The sequence below is a fragment of the Periplaneta americana genome, chromosome 13 (assembly GCF_040183065.1).
Source record: "Periplaneta americana isolate PAMFEO1 chromosome 13, P.americana_PAMFEO1_priV1, whole genome shotgun sequence".
Lineage (NCBI taxonomy): Eukaryota > Metazoa > Arthropoda > Insecta > Blattodea > Blattidae > Periplaneta > Periplaneta americana.
The window spans coordinates 47,335,527-47,350,899 of NC_091129.1; the positions used below are offsets into that span (position 1 = coordinate 47,335,527).

At 34.0% G+C, this 15,373-nt stretch overlaps 1 long non-coding RNA gene across 1 annotated transcript; it reads left to right on the forward strand.

Moving 5' to 3' along the window:
- Positions 1–2,286: 2,286 nt before the first annotated feature.
- Positions 2,287–13,424, forward strand: LOC138711564 (uncharacterized). Its single transcript, XR_011335385.1, has 3 exons — positions 2,287–2,397; positions 8,453–8,526; positions 12,813–13,424. It is a non-coding gene; the product is annotated as an uncharacterized lncRNA (long non-coding RNA).
- The last annotated feature ends 1,949 nt before the right edge of the window (positions 13,425–15,373 follow it).

The window sequence follows — 15,373 nt, forward strand, 5'->3', positions numbered from 1 at the left end:
TTTTAGAAAATTTTCCTGAGCTAACCTTTTTCCACACTCAAGTTTCTTAATTAATTCGACATATTTTTCCCAATGCTCATGGCTTCGTTTACGTTTACTAAATGCGCGCCTTGTCTTTTTCTTTAAGTAGCGAATATAAAAATTGTAATATTCTGGGTCCAGATTTTTTTAAATTATTTTAGAAGGTACACATTTTACAAATGCCTCGAAAATTATACTCTTAAATTTATGCCACACATTTTCCATATTTTCTTCAGTCCTTAGAAAGTCATCATACTTTTGTCGTAGAAACGTTTGTAATTCAAAAAACGTTTGTAATTCACTGCATAATTTATGTGTGCAATTTATATAGGTTTCTGTGTGTTTAGTTTGTAAGTGAGTTAAAACTGTACAGTTTATGTGTTCAGTTGTATAATTTTTTTGTGTTTAGTGTGGATAGTTGTGTGCTTAGATTAAACTTTAAGTGTTTAGTGTGCATAATTTTTTGTGGATGTTTAGTTTGCATACTTTATGTGTATAGTCTGTATAGTTTTTCATGTTTATTTCGTATATTTTGTTTCTGTGTTTAGTTTGTAAGTATAGTGTGAGGCTCAACCTACACTCCTGTAGGAGGCCGTTGCCCTTATGTGATTTCAGGCTTTTGGTATATATATATATATATACATACATACATACAGATCCCTTAGGTAAAGCACGTGCAAAAACATGATTCTTTCCCACTAGATAATAAATTTATTCAAATGCTCAATCATATGATTTATCAATTTCCAAATTTTATTATTAGATAATACACTTGAGAAAGATATTCATCAACGTTTTCGCCTGTACGGCATCATCAGATATTCAAAATTTGACGAAATCTAAACATAAGACCATTAAGGTGTGCACAGTAATATGCATAACAGGATGAATGACTAATCTTGAGTTTTATGTAATGAAAACCTAAAATGGAAAAGAGTTCAATTTTGAATAACTTGTCTAATTTGTAGATTGGCCGAAAAATGAAAATGTGATTATGAAATGTGTATATTAATACATATAACTTAACTCATGTTACTTAAAAATCATAGTATGACTTACTATCACTTAAGAATTTAGTAAGAATACGAACTTTCTAGTTTTGAATTGCTAACTAAGAGGCAAATTACTAAAATTGCACTCGAAACTAGCAAACTAAGATAATTTACTACTTACTTTTCAATTTAAGACAAAGCAGTTTTTATCATAGCCTACTCAAATTGTTAAGTCATACAAAGTGTTAGAAATGTATAATTATGATGTACGAATAATTATATTTGACAAGCGAAAGTAAACTAATAAATGTGTGTAAAATAACATGAAATTAACTCAAATCAGCCTTCTACATTTTACATATCGGACACCAAGTAAAAGAGTGTCGTAACTAAAATAGTAAGTTGTAAAGGTATGCTATTTCGTAGAAAATACTGCTGGGAAATTATTTTATTAAATAGGTGCAAAACATATGATAATTTACTATTTTATTATTAGAATTTCGTATTCCAATCTGTAAAACGACGTTACAAAAGTGATATATGATTTTCGACATACGGCATTATTTTATGAGTGTGCGATAAGTGCAAAATTTTCAAGTAACTTAGAAAATAATTCTTCTTGTTATCAACAATCTGGATTTAGGCTAATTATGACTTGTTCCCTTGAAAGTTTAGATGATTCTGCTGGACGCAACGTTCTCTAGGACTTTCCATGTCTTGTTGAACACGGGGTTTAAAATTGAAGGCAATTTTGCATAATATGGTGTCGTTGGGTTACATTTTTAAATTTATAGACCGGATTTGGGAATTGGCATTTCCTCTCATGTGAACGAAATGTTAGATAGTTAATGAAATAAGTAAAATGTCTTTGAGTTAATATTAATGAATGTTCTTATAATCGGATTTCTTCCCTTTTTATAAGGCGATATGTGAATTAAAATAATGAATATTATAGGGCCCGCTTTTATGTGCACCCCTGAAACACAATCTAACCGTTACAGTGATCGCATTCCAGCCTTCTAAGATAGTTCCATTACAAATGAATATTATTATTAATGTAACCTTCGACAGTTAGGCCTAATCTCTTGTAGGAAAAGAAACTTGTTTTGTCAGCAGAATTTCACAATTATGTGATATACGTACTTTAAAGCCTTTTTTTCTAAGAAAGAGATATAGGCTAGATGTCATCATTCTTGATATACGAATTTGACACGTAAAACAAATAATCACTATATATATGAATGAACAGGAAAAGACAATCACATTTCGGTGTCATTCTTCACAATTTGCAAGTGACACTGGCAGCACTATAAAATCTCTACGATGATGAAGATATCCATTTTCACTTTGCTGGTTGCTTATGTGGTTGTACTCGCTTTCGTAGGTAAGTACTTACAGCCATAAGTTGAAATATGCGAGTTATTGAAACAAAATTGATTTCAATTAGTATTTCGAAGTCTTAAAGGAAGCGAAAATATTTGTAAATGCTTGCAATTGACAATTTCCACTACAAAATTTGCATGAGTATATAAATTTCACTCTAAAATTACGCTGCATTAGATTCTTTGAAAAAAATGGTGGCAAAATTTACTTAAAAAAGTCATGTTTTTATAAATAAAGATGATAATTTATTATTTGTACTTTTATTGTGGCATACTTTCTCTTAATTGCAAGACTTAAAAAATATGATACTTTCTGATCCATGTGATAAAAGGAACGCTGCAATACCCATGATTTCTTTCACAAAATGACCAAAGACATTACTCAGTATAAAGTTTTTAATTTTATAGAACTTTAAGAACCCGTTATTGATCAATATGCAGATGGAATTCGAGATTTGTATGGAGAACTACTCATTTCAGCTAGTTTGAAGTAAATGATTTTTGACTGGCTTAATCTAGGTTCGAAGGCGTTCACGAGCAAGGACTAACTAAATAATCGAAGTTATGACGTACTAGGATGTTATGCTGTGAATTTTAAAACTTCGGGTTTATTAGAAGTATTGGATGCGAATAGGAAAATCATAACGCTATTACTAAGTCCGAAACTAATAAACGCATGCTGTTGAAATAAGTACATAATAAATGAATTAAAAATTAAATTAACGCTTGTTTGGTTCGATACAAGTCCTGTAACTAGAGTTCGGCAGTATATGAAAATTACTTTTTATTGAAATGTATTTTCCTCATTAAAGTAACAGTACCAAAATTTAGTATTTAAAAAAGTTCACAAAAATATCGAACAACTCCTCAGATTTCCATTTCTGTTTGATGTATGTATACAAAATGCTAATGTTGCTAGTTTTGATGGATAAATGAGGATGCTGCGAAGGAATTGCTTCACATTATTTAACGTAAAATATCATCAGTGGACAAATCGTGATATAGAATTAACGAATGTGCTACCGATATTTACCGACAGTCTGCTAATGTCGAACGACAGTTTACAACATTAAAATAATATTTGGTAATTTATACCATTTCAGTTCCAGTAATTTCATTGAAAATAAAGCATATCGCAAGCATATATAGAGAAATTAATTTCCATGGTAAGAATTGAAATTTCAATTTTTAAGGCAACTAGAATGTAAAAACATACATCATGTCAATACTTACTAGTACCATGGCAATGCACGTAAACCTAAATAACGTTCAGGAGTTGCAATAGTTTCATCAGTCCACTATGATACTAATTCGAGATACTAATTGGAGGTAGTTTTATTTTTAGAATAATAAGGTCTGAATTTTAGGACTTATATATACTTTTGTTGTACATCAGATGATATAAGTAGTGTTTGCACAAAATAAAATTGGTAACTGATATCATATAAATAGATTTGATAATGTATTTTCAAGCTTTAATTCGTAGGTGAGCGTGAAAAATGGGTTAATTAAAATTTATCGAAATTGAGATATCTGAAAATTAAACGCACGATTACAATTTTAATTACGTTTTATCAGTATCTACTAATACAATTCAGTAGTACAATGAAAATAAGCAATACGTAAATATATTGAAATGAGATGAAGAGCAAAATATTATTTTGAAAGTTTTCGATGAGGAAGTACATTTTTGTTATATGCAATGTTACACCTCTGTGAAAAATGCTCTGTGGTATATCATAGTATTTTTTATGATTTTAGGAATAGTGTTACTCTCCTTCTTCATACTAAAGACTATTATCTTAATTCGGCATCCTCATTAAAAATATATTCAAAAAATATTTATTTTGTGTTTTTGGTAGTACAACCACTTACCTTTCCTCCATTTAATGTTATTTTGTTCCACATCTGTCGTTCTGAGTAGAACTACAGCGTTAAAGAGTCCTGCATAGTGAAAATATCAGTTAAAAATTGAGATCTGAGACAATCATTGGCATTTTATTCCCACAGCTGTCGAATGATTTGAGACGAATCAAGGGTGTGCTGAAGAGGATTGATAAATTTTGTCTTTTTTCTTTTCCACAATGATATAATCATTATCATTTTGTATATAAGTGTGTCCTGGAGTAAGATACTTGTGGTTCAATCATATTCAAATTTGAGAAGTTTTGCAAAGTAATTATACTGATCCTCTTTTTCGCGCTCTATATACACCGTTTCTGTACTTGACTCAGAAAGTTCAACTGCACTGCAGAACATAGAAAGAGGATATATTTGAGGCTATCAAATGCAAAACTCGCCTTATCCAGTTAAAGTGATTTGTCAGAAAACAGGAAAAACCTCTGCAAGACAAAGCGTAAAGATTTTGAAATGTGTTTTAATGCTGTCATTTGCTTACAAGGCCCTAAATCTAACATGAATCATATGAAAAATCAGACACCAATATTGCGGCAGTGAAACACAATTTAATTTTGGATAAGGCGAGTTTTGCACTGTACTGTTGTTGATAAAACAAGTTTTGGTCGTTACAACATATGCTTTTATAAAAAATAGCTTTAATTTTCTCATTTACTATTCACTATCTTTGCTTCATAAAATAAATGAATAACTTCTTATAATTTAGTGCAAATACGCATACTATTCTTTATACAGAATGTCCCATTTATCTAGTGCGACTATTATAACCTTTTTGTTTGGATAGGTATTGACATTTTTGTTTTTGAGAGTTATGTTAGAACGAGGGGCTAACATGAATGTAGAGATTTGGTGCATGTAACTACATTTCGGTACAAGATACACGTGACGTCATCAATTTTTCAAATAGAACTACATACTTTAGTCATGTTACATTGATTACACACATTAAGACGAGTTCAAAAATGTACCACAATGTCACCTTCCCAATCAATAACAACAACAAAATGCAAAATGAATGCCACCAGAATGTGGCGTTTGTTGTGGTGCCCCATTCATCTTGTGAATTGACTTACACAAAACGAAAGACGACTGACGTCCGTACACGTCGTGTGTTCTGTGTTTGCTGTCTTAACATGTAAACAAACCACAAAAACTGTCGACGTCACAATCCAGGTACAGTGGCCTGCAAGTTCTCCGGACCTACCGCCACTTTACTTCTTCCTGTGAGGAATTGTGAGTGTGTACCAGGGCATTCTGACAACACCAGACGACATGCAGCAACGCATTCGACATGCTTTTGTGTCCATTCAGTCAGCAACATGTCGGGCAGTCCTACGGTCTTTCGGGGAACGCCTTCGAATGTGCATTAATGTGAATGGCCACCATTCGGAACATTTTCTGTGACTCTCAAATCATAACATTATCACATTGTTGTTATTGATTAAGAAGGTGACACTGATACATTTTTGAACTTGTCTTAATGTGTGTAATCAATGTAAAATGATTAAAGTAATGTAGTGCTTTTTGAAAAATTTATGACGTCACGTGTATCTTATACCATAATGTAGTTACATACACCAAATCTCCACACTCATGTTGACCCCTCGTTCTAACATAACGCTCAAAAACAAAAATCCCAATACCTATCCAAACAAAAAAGTTATATTAGGTGTACAAGATAAATGAGACACTCTGTATGTTAACACTTTCACAGTATAAAAAGATAAATGAAAACTCTCTATATTCACATATGTAGTTTTTTTTCAATATCCCATTTCAAATTCTGAGTTGTTCTCCTTCAACTTCCATGAAACTATTGCAAAACACATCCTACTCTTCATTGCGATCTGCAGTAGCGTGCAAATTAATCCGAACACGACTTATTTTTACATTCTCTGTCATTGTTGGCCTCACAGCTGCTCATACCGCTTTAATTGACATCTGTAGTACGTGTAATTCCATTGTTGAAGGTCTGTTATTATTTTTTTTTATAATATGTGACATTTTGCCTGTCGTTTTGTACTTATAAGCATTTCAGTTGTGTTGAAGACTTAATACTGCAATCCTGTGTACATTCTGTCGTCTTCACAAATGGATACAACTCCACGAAAACGGTCTAAAATTATAACATTAGCAGAGCATTCTTCTATGACAAAGAGGCAAATTGCTGCAGAATGTCACATCGGTTTGGCTACTGTTAATTCGATCATAAATCGATACAGGGAGACTGGATCCATCACACCCCAGAAAAAAAGGAAACTGTGGCCGGAAAAGGAAGACTTCACCTGCAGATGACCGTTTAATTGTCAGGAAAAGTAAATTAAATCCTAGACTAACTGCTGTCGACTTAACCCGCGAGTTAATGGCTACCACTGGGGCGAATATTCACGTCACAACAGTGCACCGTAGGCTTTTGGAAGCTGGACGAAGGGCTCGTAAGCCTATTAAGAAGCAACTGCTAACCCCTGTTATGTGCAAAAAACGCTTAATGTGGGCAAAATTACATCAACACTGGACAGTGAATGATTGGAAGAATGTACTTTTTTCCGATGAGTCTCATTTCGAGGTCCACGGCCACCGTGTTTCTTACGTACGGAAAGGATCCGAAAAAGTAACAGCAGCTCATCTCCAACAAGCACCCAAATACACCCCTAAAGTAATGTTTTGGGTTTGTTTTACACATGAAGGGCCTGGAGCATTAATACCTATCAAGGGAATGATGAATTCTGACAAATATATTCACTTATTGGAAACCAGAATCGTACCCCAGCTGCAAAAATCATTTCCGGATGGCAGAGGTGTGTTCCAACAAGATCTGGCACCATGCTATACGTCTCGAAAAACTACAGAATTCTTCAACAAGAAGAATATACAGGTACTCCCCTGGCCAGGCAACTTAACCGACATCAACCCCATTGACAACGTGTGGTCAATTTGCAAAAGAAGAACGCAAAAAATGGATTGTTCTACAAAGGAGAAGATGATTTCTGCCCTCATTGGTGTATGGTTTCGCGATGAAGAAATGAAGAATATTTGTGGGAAATTAGTGGAATCAACGCCAAGTTGTCTCAGAGCTGTTATTAGGAACAAGGGAGGCCACATAGATTACTGAGGTATGTCTTAGATTTTTTTATCCCGTTTGAGTGTTTTTGCATAAGTAATTACGTTGTTCGCATTAATTTGCACGCTACCTGTATTCTGAGAAATTACATTTCTGTAATAGACAAGATTTTCATTCTCCTCCTAGTTCTCATCAAAATGTTTCTTTAATAAATTAATTACATCTTTCAATTTTTCTTACTTTGTTGCAATACCTATATTCAGATTCCTTGTAGAAAGCATATATAAGATTTTTCGTCGTTTTAAAATAGTCTTGCCCACACACAGATCTGACCGATAATTCTCTCTTACTGTTGTTCTTTTGTGACAATTTGTCTCCACCTCTAAGCTTTTTCGATGCAGGGTTGCCAAAATAATATTATCCAGCATAGAAATTTGTGTTTTTCTTAACGTTGGATAAGACGAGATTTGATCCTCATGTTTTAATAGTAGTGCAGCAAACTTTGGATAAGAACAGTTTTGCTCAAAATTGTTAGATGGATCAGACTTGGTTTTGCACGAAGCTCTGTAATGGATGTGGACAGTTTTGCATTTGATAGTAGTTTTTGTGAGCTCTATGGAAGAGGAATTAGACAAGATGTGCACACACCGACTATATCAGTAGATAGAGCTGCAAGAAGTACAACATCCCATATGTAACTCATTTTTTATTTTAATTTTGGATAAGGCGAGTTTTGCACTTGATAGTCTCATTTATTCCGTTGGGATTATCATGCAGTGTGCATTTTGCTTAACAATGCCAATAGAAGATATTTTTGTTAAAATTTGACTTATCCTATTTGTCACCCGCATCCTCGAATTAAAAAAGTGGTGTAAATCTGACGGGAAATAAAATTCCAATGAATGAAATAAATAACATTAAAATGGCAATGCATAGAGAAAAATGTATAAGAAATTTGTTTAATACTGCTTTTATATTTAAACATTAATGTTAAAGTTCATTCTGCAAGTTACTTGAATTATATAAAATGTACTATAACAGGAGAGAGTGTCATTAAGTAAAGATTCCGCTTTGATTAGGATACTACGAAGTACAAGCAGAAGATCCAACACCAGCCACAGGAGATGACAAATCTGGTGGATTTTTGGATGCTGTATGTATATAATTAGTTTTATTTTCTTTCATAAGCATTTAACTTATCTTTAAAAGACTGTTTTACCTGTATTTAAAGCATAAGAAATATTGTATAACCTACGTAAATTATATGAAGACCTGAAATGTAAAACAAGTTAAATCCTGCTATTTTGTGGGTCTCCTAACTATGAACTTGTGGTATTCTGTGCTCAGAAAGTTATATTCTCAATTTGGTAAGATGATAAAAATTTAGCCTACAGTTTACACAAAGTAAGTTACATCTAAAAATCTCTTTACTTCAGTTTCATTTATATCCATTCTTACGTTTTATTAACGTAATGTGCATCATTACTTTTACATGATAGTATGTTAAAGTATTTTAATTGTTATCTGGGTCACCCGTAGTGTCGAGGTTAAAGTGTAACACTGCAATTCCAGTAGCGATATCATCTTGGGTTCTAGTTACACTGCAACTGAAATGAGATCATGAAAATATCCTCGGGAAAAAGGCGAAAATTCACTTTCCAACAATTGCATCCTCTGTTTTATTAAGTATTTTTTTTAATTAACGCGATCATCCTCATTCTCATCAAATCTATTAACTAACATAGATAATCCACGAAAGAGGAATGATATGATTTCGGTTTTATATATATATATATATAGGGTGATTCACGAGGACGTACCACCACTTGCGGAACTTATTTCCGAAGACATTCTGAGGCAAAAATGTTATATAAAACTGTGTCCTAATCTAATATGACGCGACAGCAAATAGACGGTCAAGCCGACCAGTTGATTGTTGGCCTCATGTCCACTTGCCTCAGCAGAGGAAAACTACCATCCAACCAAATTCATTACAATGCTGATTGGGCATCTGCTCCATATACTGGCAGAAATTTCATGACAATATTCTTTCCCCACGAAGACCAGAATCTGGGAGCTTTTCATGAATTGAGCCTAACATGATGATATACCAGGACGTTACGTTCGAGGCGTAATTATGTATATGCCTCTAACATTTTTACGTTGTTGCTGTTAATGCTGCAACAACTATGGATTTTTCTGGTTTGCTATTCTTGTTTTGGAACATTTTCTTATACTTTTCGACCTCTTACGCCCGTAATTAGGAACGTCACTTGAATTTCTTTTCACTTCCATCCGATTTAATCTGGTAGAAAACGCGTAGTTTCTGTTCTTAGTCACCACTTAACTTACACGTTTTTCGTACTCTTCCAAAAGCTAGTAAGATTTAAGATACATGAGGATCAAACTTATACTTCCCTTAGCGCTATTATTTGCTTAACAACATTTACTGAGATTTGTTAACTGCAATAAATTTCAGTTTAAGGTCTGAAATGGATTTAGAAGATGCCAATTTCCAAGGATTCATGGATAATTATTCACGTACATTTCATACTAGTGACTAAATTTTCTTAATAACACTAATTACTGCATTATTATTCATATCATCCATTTACTACACTAGCTACATCTTCTAAACATTCGACATAATATACCATTGCCCCAACCATGTCCTCCAGCGGGTGAATATTGGTTGTGAAGGAAGAGTGAATGAAATTAAAGGCTTCTTGGAGCATTGCTATATTAGATGGACATCTACAAAATTCTTTCTTCAGATTATTAACTTCGGATTATTCCAATAATTCTGTAGGCCTATATTTTACTAGCTATATGGATATTTTTGTCTATGACTATCTGCAATGTTAACAAATAACTATCTCCACAGGACTGACCAGTGCAACAACCTATTTGTAGTGCTTCGCTAACAAAATTTTTAATTTCCAGTACAAGCAAAAATTGCATTTGTTATGTATAAATTGTGAAGATTGTGGTAGTCCCACTTTTTCTTACCAAATTGAAAGGATCCTGTGTATTTACATGTACAGGCATATGTATATACAGTAATAATATTAGATGCTTTCCACTCACTTTCAGTTATGCAAATATAGAAGTTGTTTCGCTGGGTAATGTTGATTAGATGTAATTTTGGAGCATATAATTATAATCAAATTTGTAGGGAAGATCTCTCCTATATTTCACTAGTTTAAAATTGAGGGCTACTTATCGAACCGTAATTGATATGATTTTATTTTATTAAAATGGTGGGATATTTGGAATTTTGATTTGGTGCCTTTATTTTCTGCGAAAAACCAGAGCAATATCTTATCCCTGTGAGAAAATCTATGGTGCACCTACCTCGCATTTTCTCTCATTTCTTTCAATATCCTCCAACAGTCTGATGGTTGACATCCACCCAACCTTCTTTCAATTTCCTCTCACTGTTTCTTCCAAGTATTCTTCTTTAATTATGCTATTTTATTCTAAAATATATGTTACACTCTTTATAATTATATTTCTCGACTCTCAGCAATGAGCCACTTACTATAAGCAACCTTTTTCACCTTAATCATTTTCTCCCAATTATTTATTTTACTCTTTTTATTACATACACTAGAACCTTTCTGCGGTTTCGTGGTTTGTTTCCAAACCTTCATAACATCCTTCTGAATTATGTAGGCCTACTACGTTACCATTAGTTTCGATAAAGAATTTTGCTTTAATCGTGCCTCATAAAGATTTCGTATACTATTTTGAGTAATATGTCGTAATTATCAGGCGGAATAGCACAACATAGAACTTTGCGCTCATGAAAATACCAATAAGGATATGCATGGTGCAAAGATATATGATCTATCAGACAGCGAGGCTACGTTCAAAGCTCTTGGTATTCGTACTTTTGAATTTAAACTAGTTTTTAACTATTTCTCAATACTTAATCTACTGGCTGAACAAAACAAAGTAACTTTGATGTGGTTACCAAGACAAAAAGATTGTGAATGCTACGAAAAATAGGACAGCCTTGACAAGAAAGGGAACGAATTTAACTTTTATTGGCTCAGAGGCATTCTGTGGTGTACCAGAAAGACATCTTATGAGAAAAGTGAAATCCGGAAAACAGAAAACAAAACTAACTATTGGAACAATATTATTAAGTTAATCAATGCTAAAAAGTTTATAACCTAATCTGGTGACAGAGCTAGAGACCTTGTCACATTAAATAAGCAGGATTTAAGGACAATTATTGGCATTCCCTCTGGACACTCTCCTCTTATAAATAATCTTTTTAAGATGGGTTGAGTTCACCGCTTTGAAGTAACGGTTACCATGCCTGACCTTGAACGAACGTGCTCGGGTTCACATCCTGAAAGGGACAAGTTACCTGGTTAACGTTTTTTCGGTGCTTTTGCCTCAACCCATTAAGAGCAAATGCTGGGTAACTTTCAGGCCAGGACCCGGGACTATTTTCGATGACATTATCACCTACACCTTATTAAGATGCTAGATAACTAAAGGAGTTGAAAAAGCGTTGTAAATAAACAATTAAAATGATGGCTGAAGTAATGTGTAACTTTGCTTTTTCCGTGATTGCAACACCGATACAATGATTCACATATTTTGGGATTGTAAAGCTATTGCTCGCTAAAGGCTCTGACATTTAGATTACTCCTTCCCCTTGTCGGATGAGGTTATTGATATTGACCTCAGAAAACTGCTTTGCTTCATTAAGAGTATTACGTTAAACTGGAAATAAAAAAAGAGAGAGTGTTACGCACAATAAATCTTTAAGGACGCAAATGCAAAGAAGCCGTTCAGGCGTTACGACTATAATATAATGTATATTCTCTCTCTAAATTGTAATATAACTTAATTCTTTATTGTTCTAGAATACGATATTTTGGAGTTGTTTGAAATAATATTAACAATTAAGTTATCCTATTAATAAGTAATTCTCCTCTAATTGCCATACAAAATAATATTTTTCAGACCGTTTTTTGTGTAACATGGTGAGGTCAATTATTCACTTTTGATTCTTAGATATATTTTTGAGTATATTATGCACATCTTCCTTTTGAAATAACATGGTAATGCATCTGAACTGATATTGTTCACAAATTTGAATTCGGTATTCATTTTAGACTACTCTTTTATACAATTTTTCCCCCTAATCTTACAAATACTTCATCGTCATTTCTTATTCTCGACTTTTCCATTTACGTTCCCTGACACAATAAGTTTTCGAATCGGTTTCACAATAACAAAAAAATCATAATATACTGGGTGATAGAATTTTTTTTATCTTTTGCAGTATCGCTTAAGGGATTTGAGGGGGAAGAAATATCCAGAAATATTTCTGTTCATATGCTTCTAATTATAAAGAAACGCATACAAGTCGTGTAATAACAATTAATTAACAAATATAATGTCATTCTTTTTTTGCAGATTGTGGGTTTCGTGAGAGGAATTATTAATCTCTTTACTTCAATTGCATCAATTCCAGTAAAAGTAATCGGAGGCGTTTTTGGTACAATTACCTCTTTCATTAACAATTTATTTAAGCATGGAGACGATCCAAAGTCATCATAATTTATAGCATTGATTTCGTCGTACTATGACCATGGATGCACAGTAGGCCTACTTGTGTCTATGTATGTCTATTTGGAATCAGATTATATACATATATAAATAATTTTGTGTTTACATAATACTATGCTGTAATTGATATGTCAGTAAACATTGTGAAACCTCAGATCAACGTTATGAAAACAAAAACTTTAAGTATTTATATTATATGTTATTATAGTTCTCCAATTTATATCATAAGACCGCACTTCAATCCCACCATAACACTTTTATTTTTAATATTACGCAATAATTGCCTACCATAATATTGAATTGAGGTTTTGCTGCTTATTGAAAATTGTTAATATGAAACAATTCGATTCAGACGCAAATTTCAAATACAAATTATTGCACTGCAATGTAATCTTATGGTGTCAGTGATCTGATGAAAAGACGAATAAAAAACGAATTTTGAACTGGAATTTGAGTCATAATTAATGATTTTCTCATGGTTCATTCTTACGTCCTACATTAATTTCCTAGCCTTCTAATGTACATAAATAATTAATATACAATTTATGAAATACATTTATTGTTATTATTATTTCACAACGAATATTATAATCTAAAACTATCTGTTTAAATGTCTATGGCATTCAATTTCTTAGTATACTATTTACAGTAATATCACTCTAGTATTACTGTCCTTTCCAGGTTTTGGAACGTATTTTTCAGAACTTTATTTCCTTCACGTAATTTCACTCTTATGTATGTATGTATGTATATATATATATATAAATTATAATCACTTTTCCCCTCAAAGAGCATCTTCCATGAGGTTTCCAAGTCAGGTATCGTAAGAATACTCATGGAAATCCGATGATACTTTCTATTCGTCATGAAAAACGACTACTATTCCTCTCACGGAAAGGAAAGCAGAACAATTTTCTGTACAGTGAAAGTAATAGTAGATTACAGATGATGTTCGCGTCAGAGGTTCCAGGGTGGTATGCAGGTACCAGGTGGGTGAGGTCAGGTAGGTGGGTAGGGTGGGCGGGGTTAGACAGGTGGGTGGGCGAGGTAGGTAGGTCACTGATTGTATGTTGGGTGCTGGGTGGGGGGAGCTTGGGCGGGGCAGGGGCGTGTTTGTGGGTGGGGTTATTTTTTTGTGGTCATTTAACATGGGGGTAATAATTTCTTTTTGTGGTCTTGTCGCAGTAGAGGGTCGCAGGAGTGTAAAAATTTGTTGTGGTCATCTAGCAGTAGGGGGTCGCAAGGGGTTCATCTGCGTAGTAGTGTTGCGCAGTAGGGAGTGTGGTCATTTGTGCCCAGTGGGGGCATATTGAATTAATTTGTTGATAACGTAGTGATTAGACATGTTGTGTGGTCATCTCTGTGGGAGGTGTTGTGCGCAGTATGGGATGGGGGCATTTCGTAATATCTCTGTAGGGGGGCATTGATTGTTGAGACATGTTGAGACATATTTGAGTTTGTTGCGTGGTCATCTCTGTGGGAGGTGTTGTGTGCAGTATGGGATGGGGGGTCATTTCATAGTATCTCTGTAGGGGTATTGATTGTTGAGACATGTTGCAACATGTTTGAAATTGTTGCGTGGTCATCTCTGTGAGAAGTGTTGTGCGTAGTAAGGGGTGGGGGCATTTTGAATTAATTTCGTAATATTTTTGTGGGGGTATTGATTGGTGAGACATGTTTGAATTTGTCATCTCTGTGGGAGGTGTGTATTTTTGGTTCGCGTCGGCCTTGAATTTTAAGAGAACTGATGTCCTAGACATGTGTTTTGATTGATGATGTACGCGGTGGCTGCGCGCGTGTCTGCCACGCTCCGGCAACCTTGAACTTGAAGCGAGTTTACAGCTGATAAGCTCCACGTTTGTCCGCGATGTTTCAGACCTAAGAAGATAAATCGAATAAGCTATTTTTTGCTCCCACTCAATAGATATATAAAACCAATCAATTTGGTATCAGTATTAAATCGACATGGATTCTTGCACGCTTCTTTCTCTCTGGGCTCTTGGGAGAACGTGAAGAAAATTCACAATATTGAGGAGCTAAAAGTGAAAACGGGGTATCCAGTAAAATCGCTGGAGAGAGAAACAACGAAGTACGGGACAGTAATTGTTGCACACTTAGATGAAATATCGGTGTTTCTACCGCAAAGATTTGCGGAAATGACTGAAGAAACATTCGATGACGTCCATAATGGACCAAGACTTGTTATATAGCACCAGGGACACATGCAAATAGGAGGAGGAAAGAAGATGCACAAGATTGAATTCCTGAAAAAGGAAGGTGAGTACCAATTATTCAATTATATTAGTGTAATTTTGCATGATAGATGATGGATGAAGAGGATGGAATTGGAGACGTTGTCTTCCACAAGGTCATAGCAAACTTCGAATTGAAATCTGATACGTGTTAGT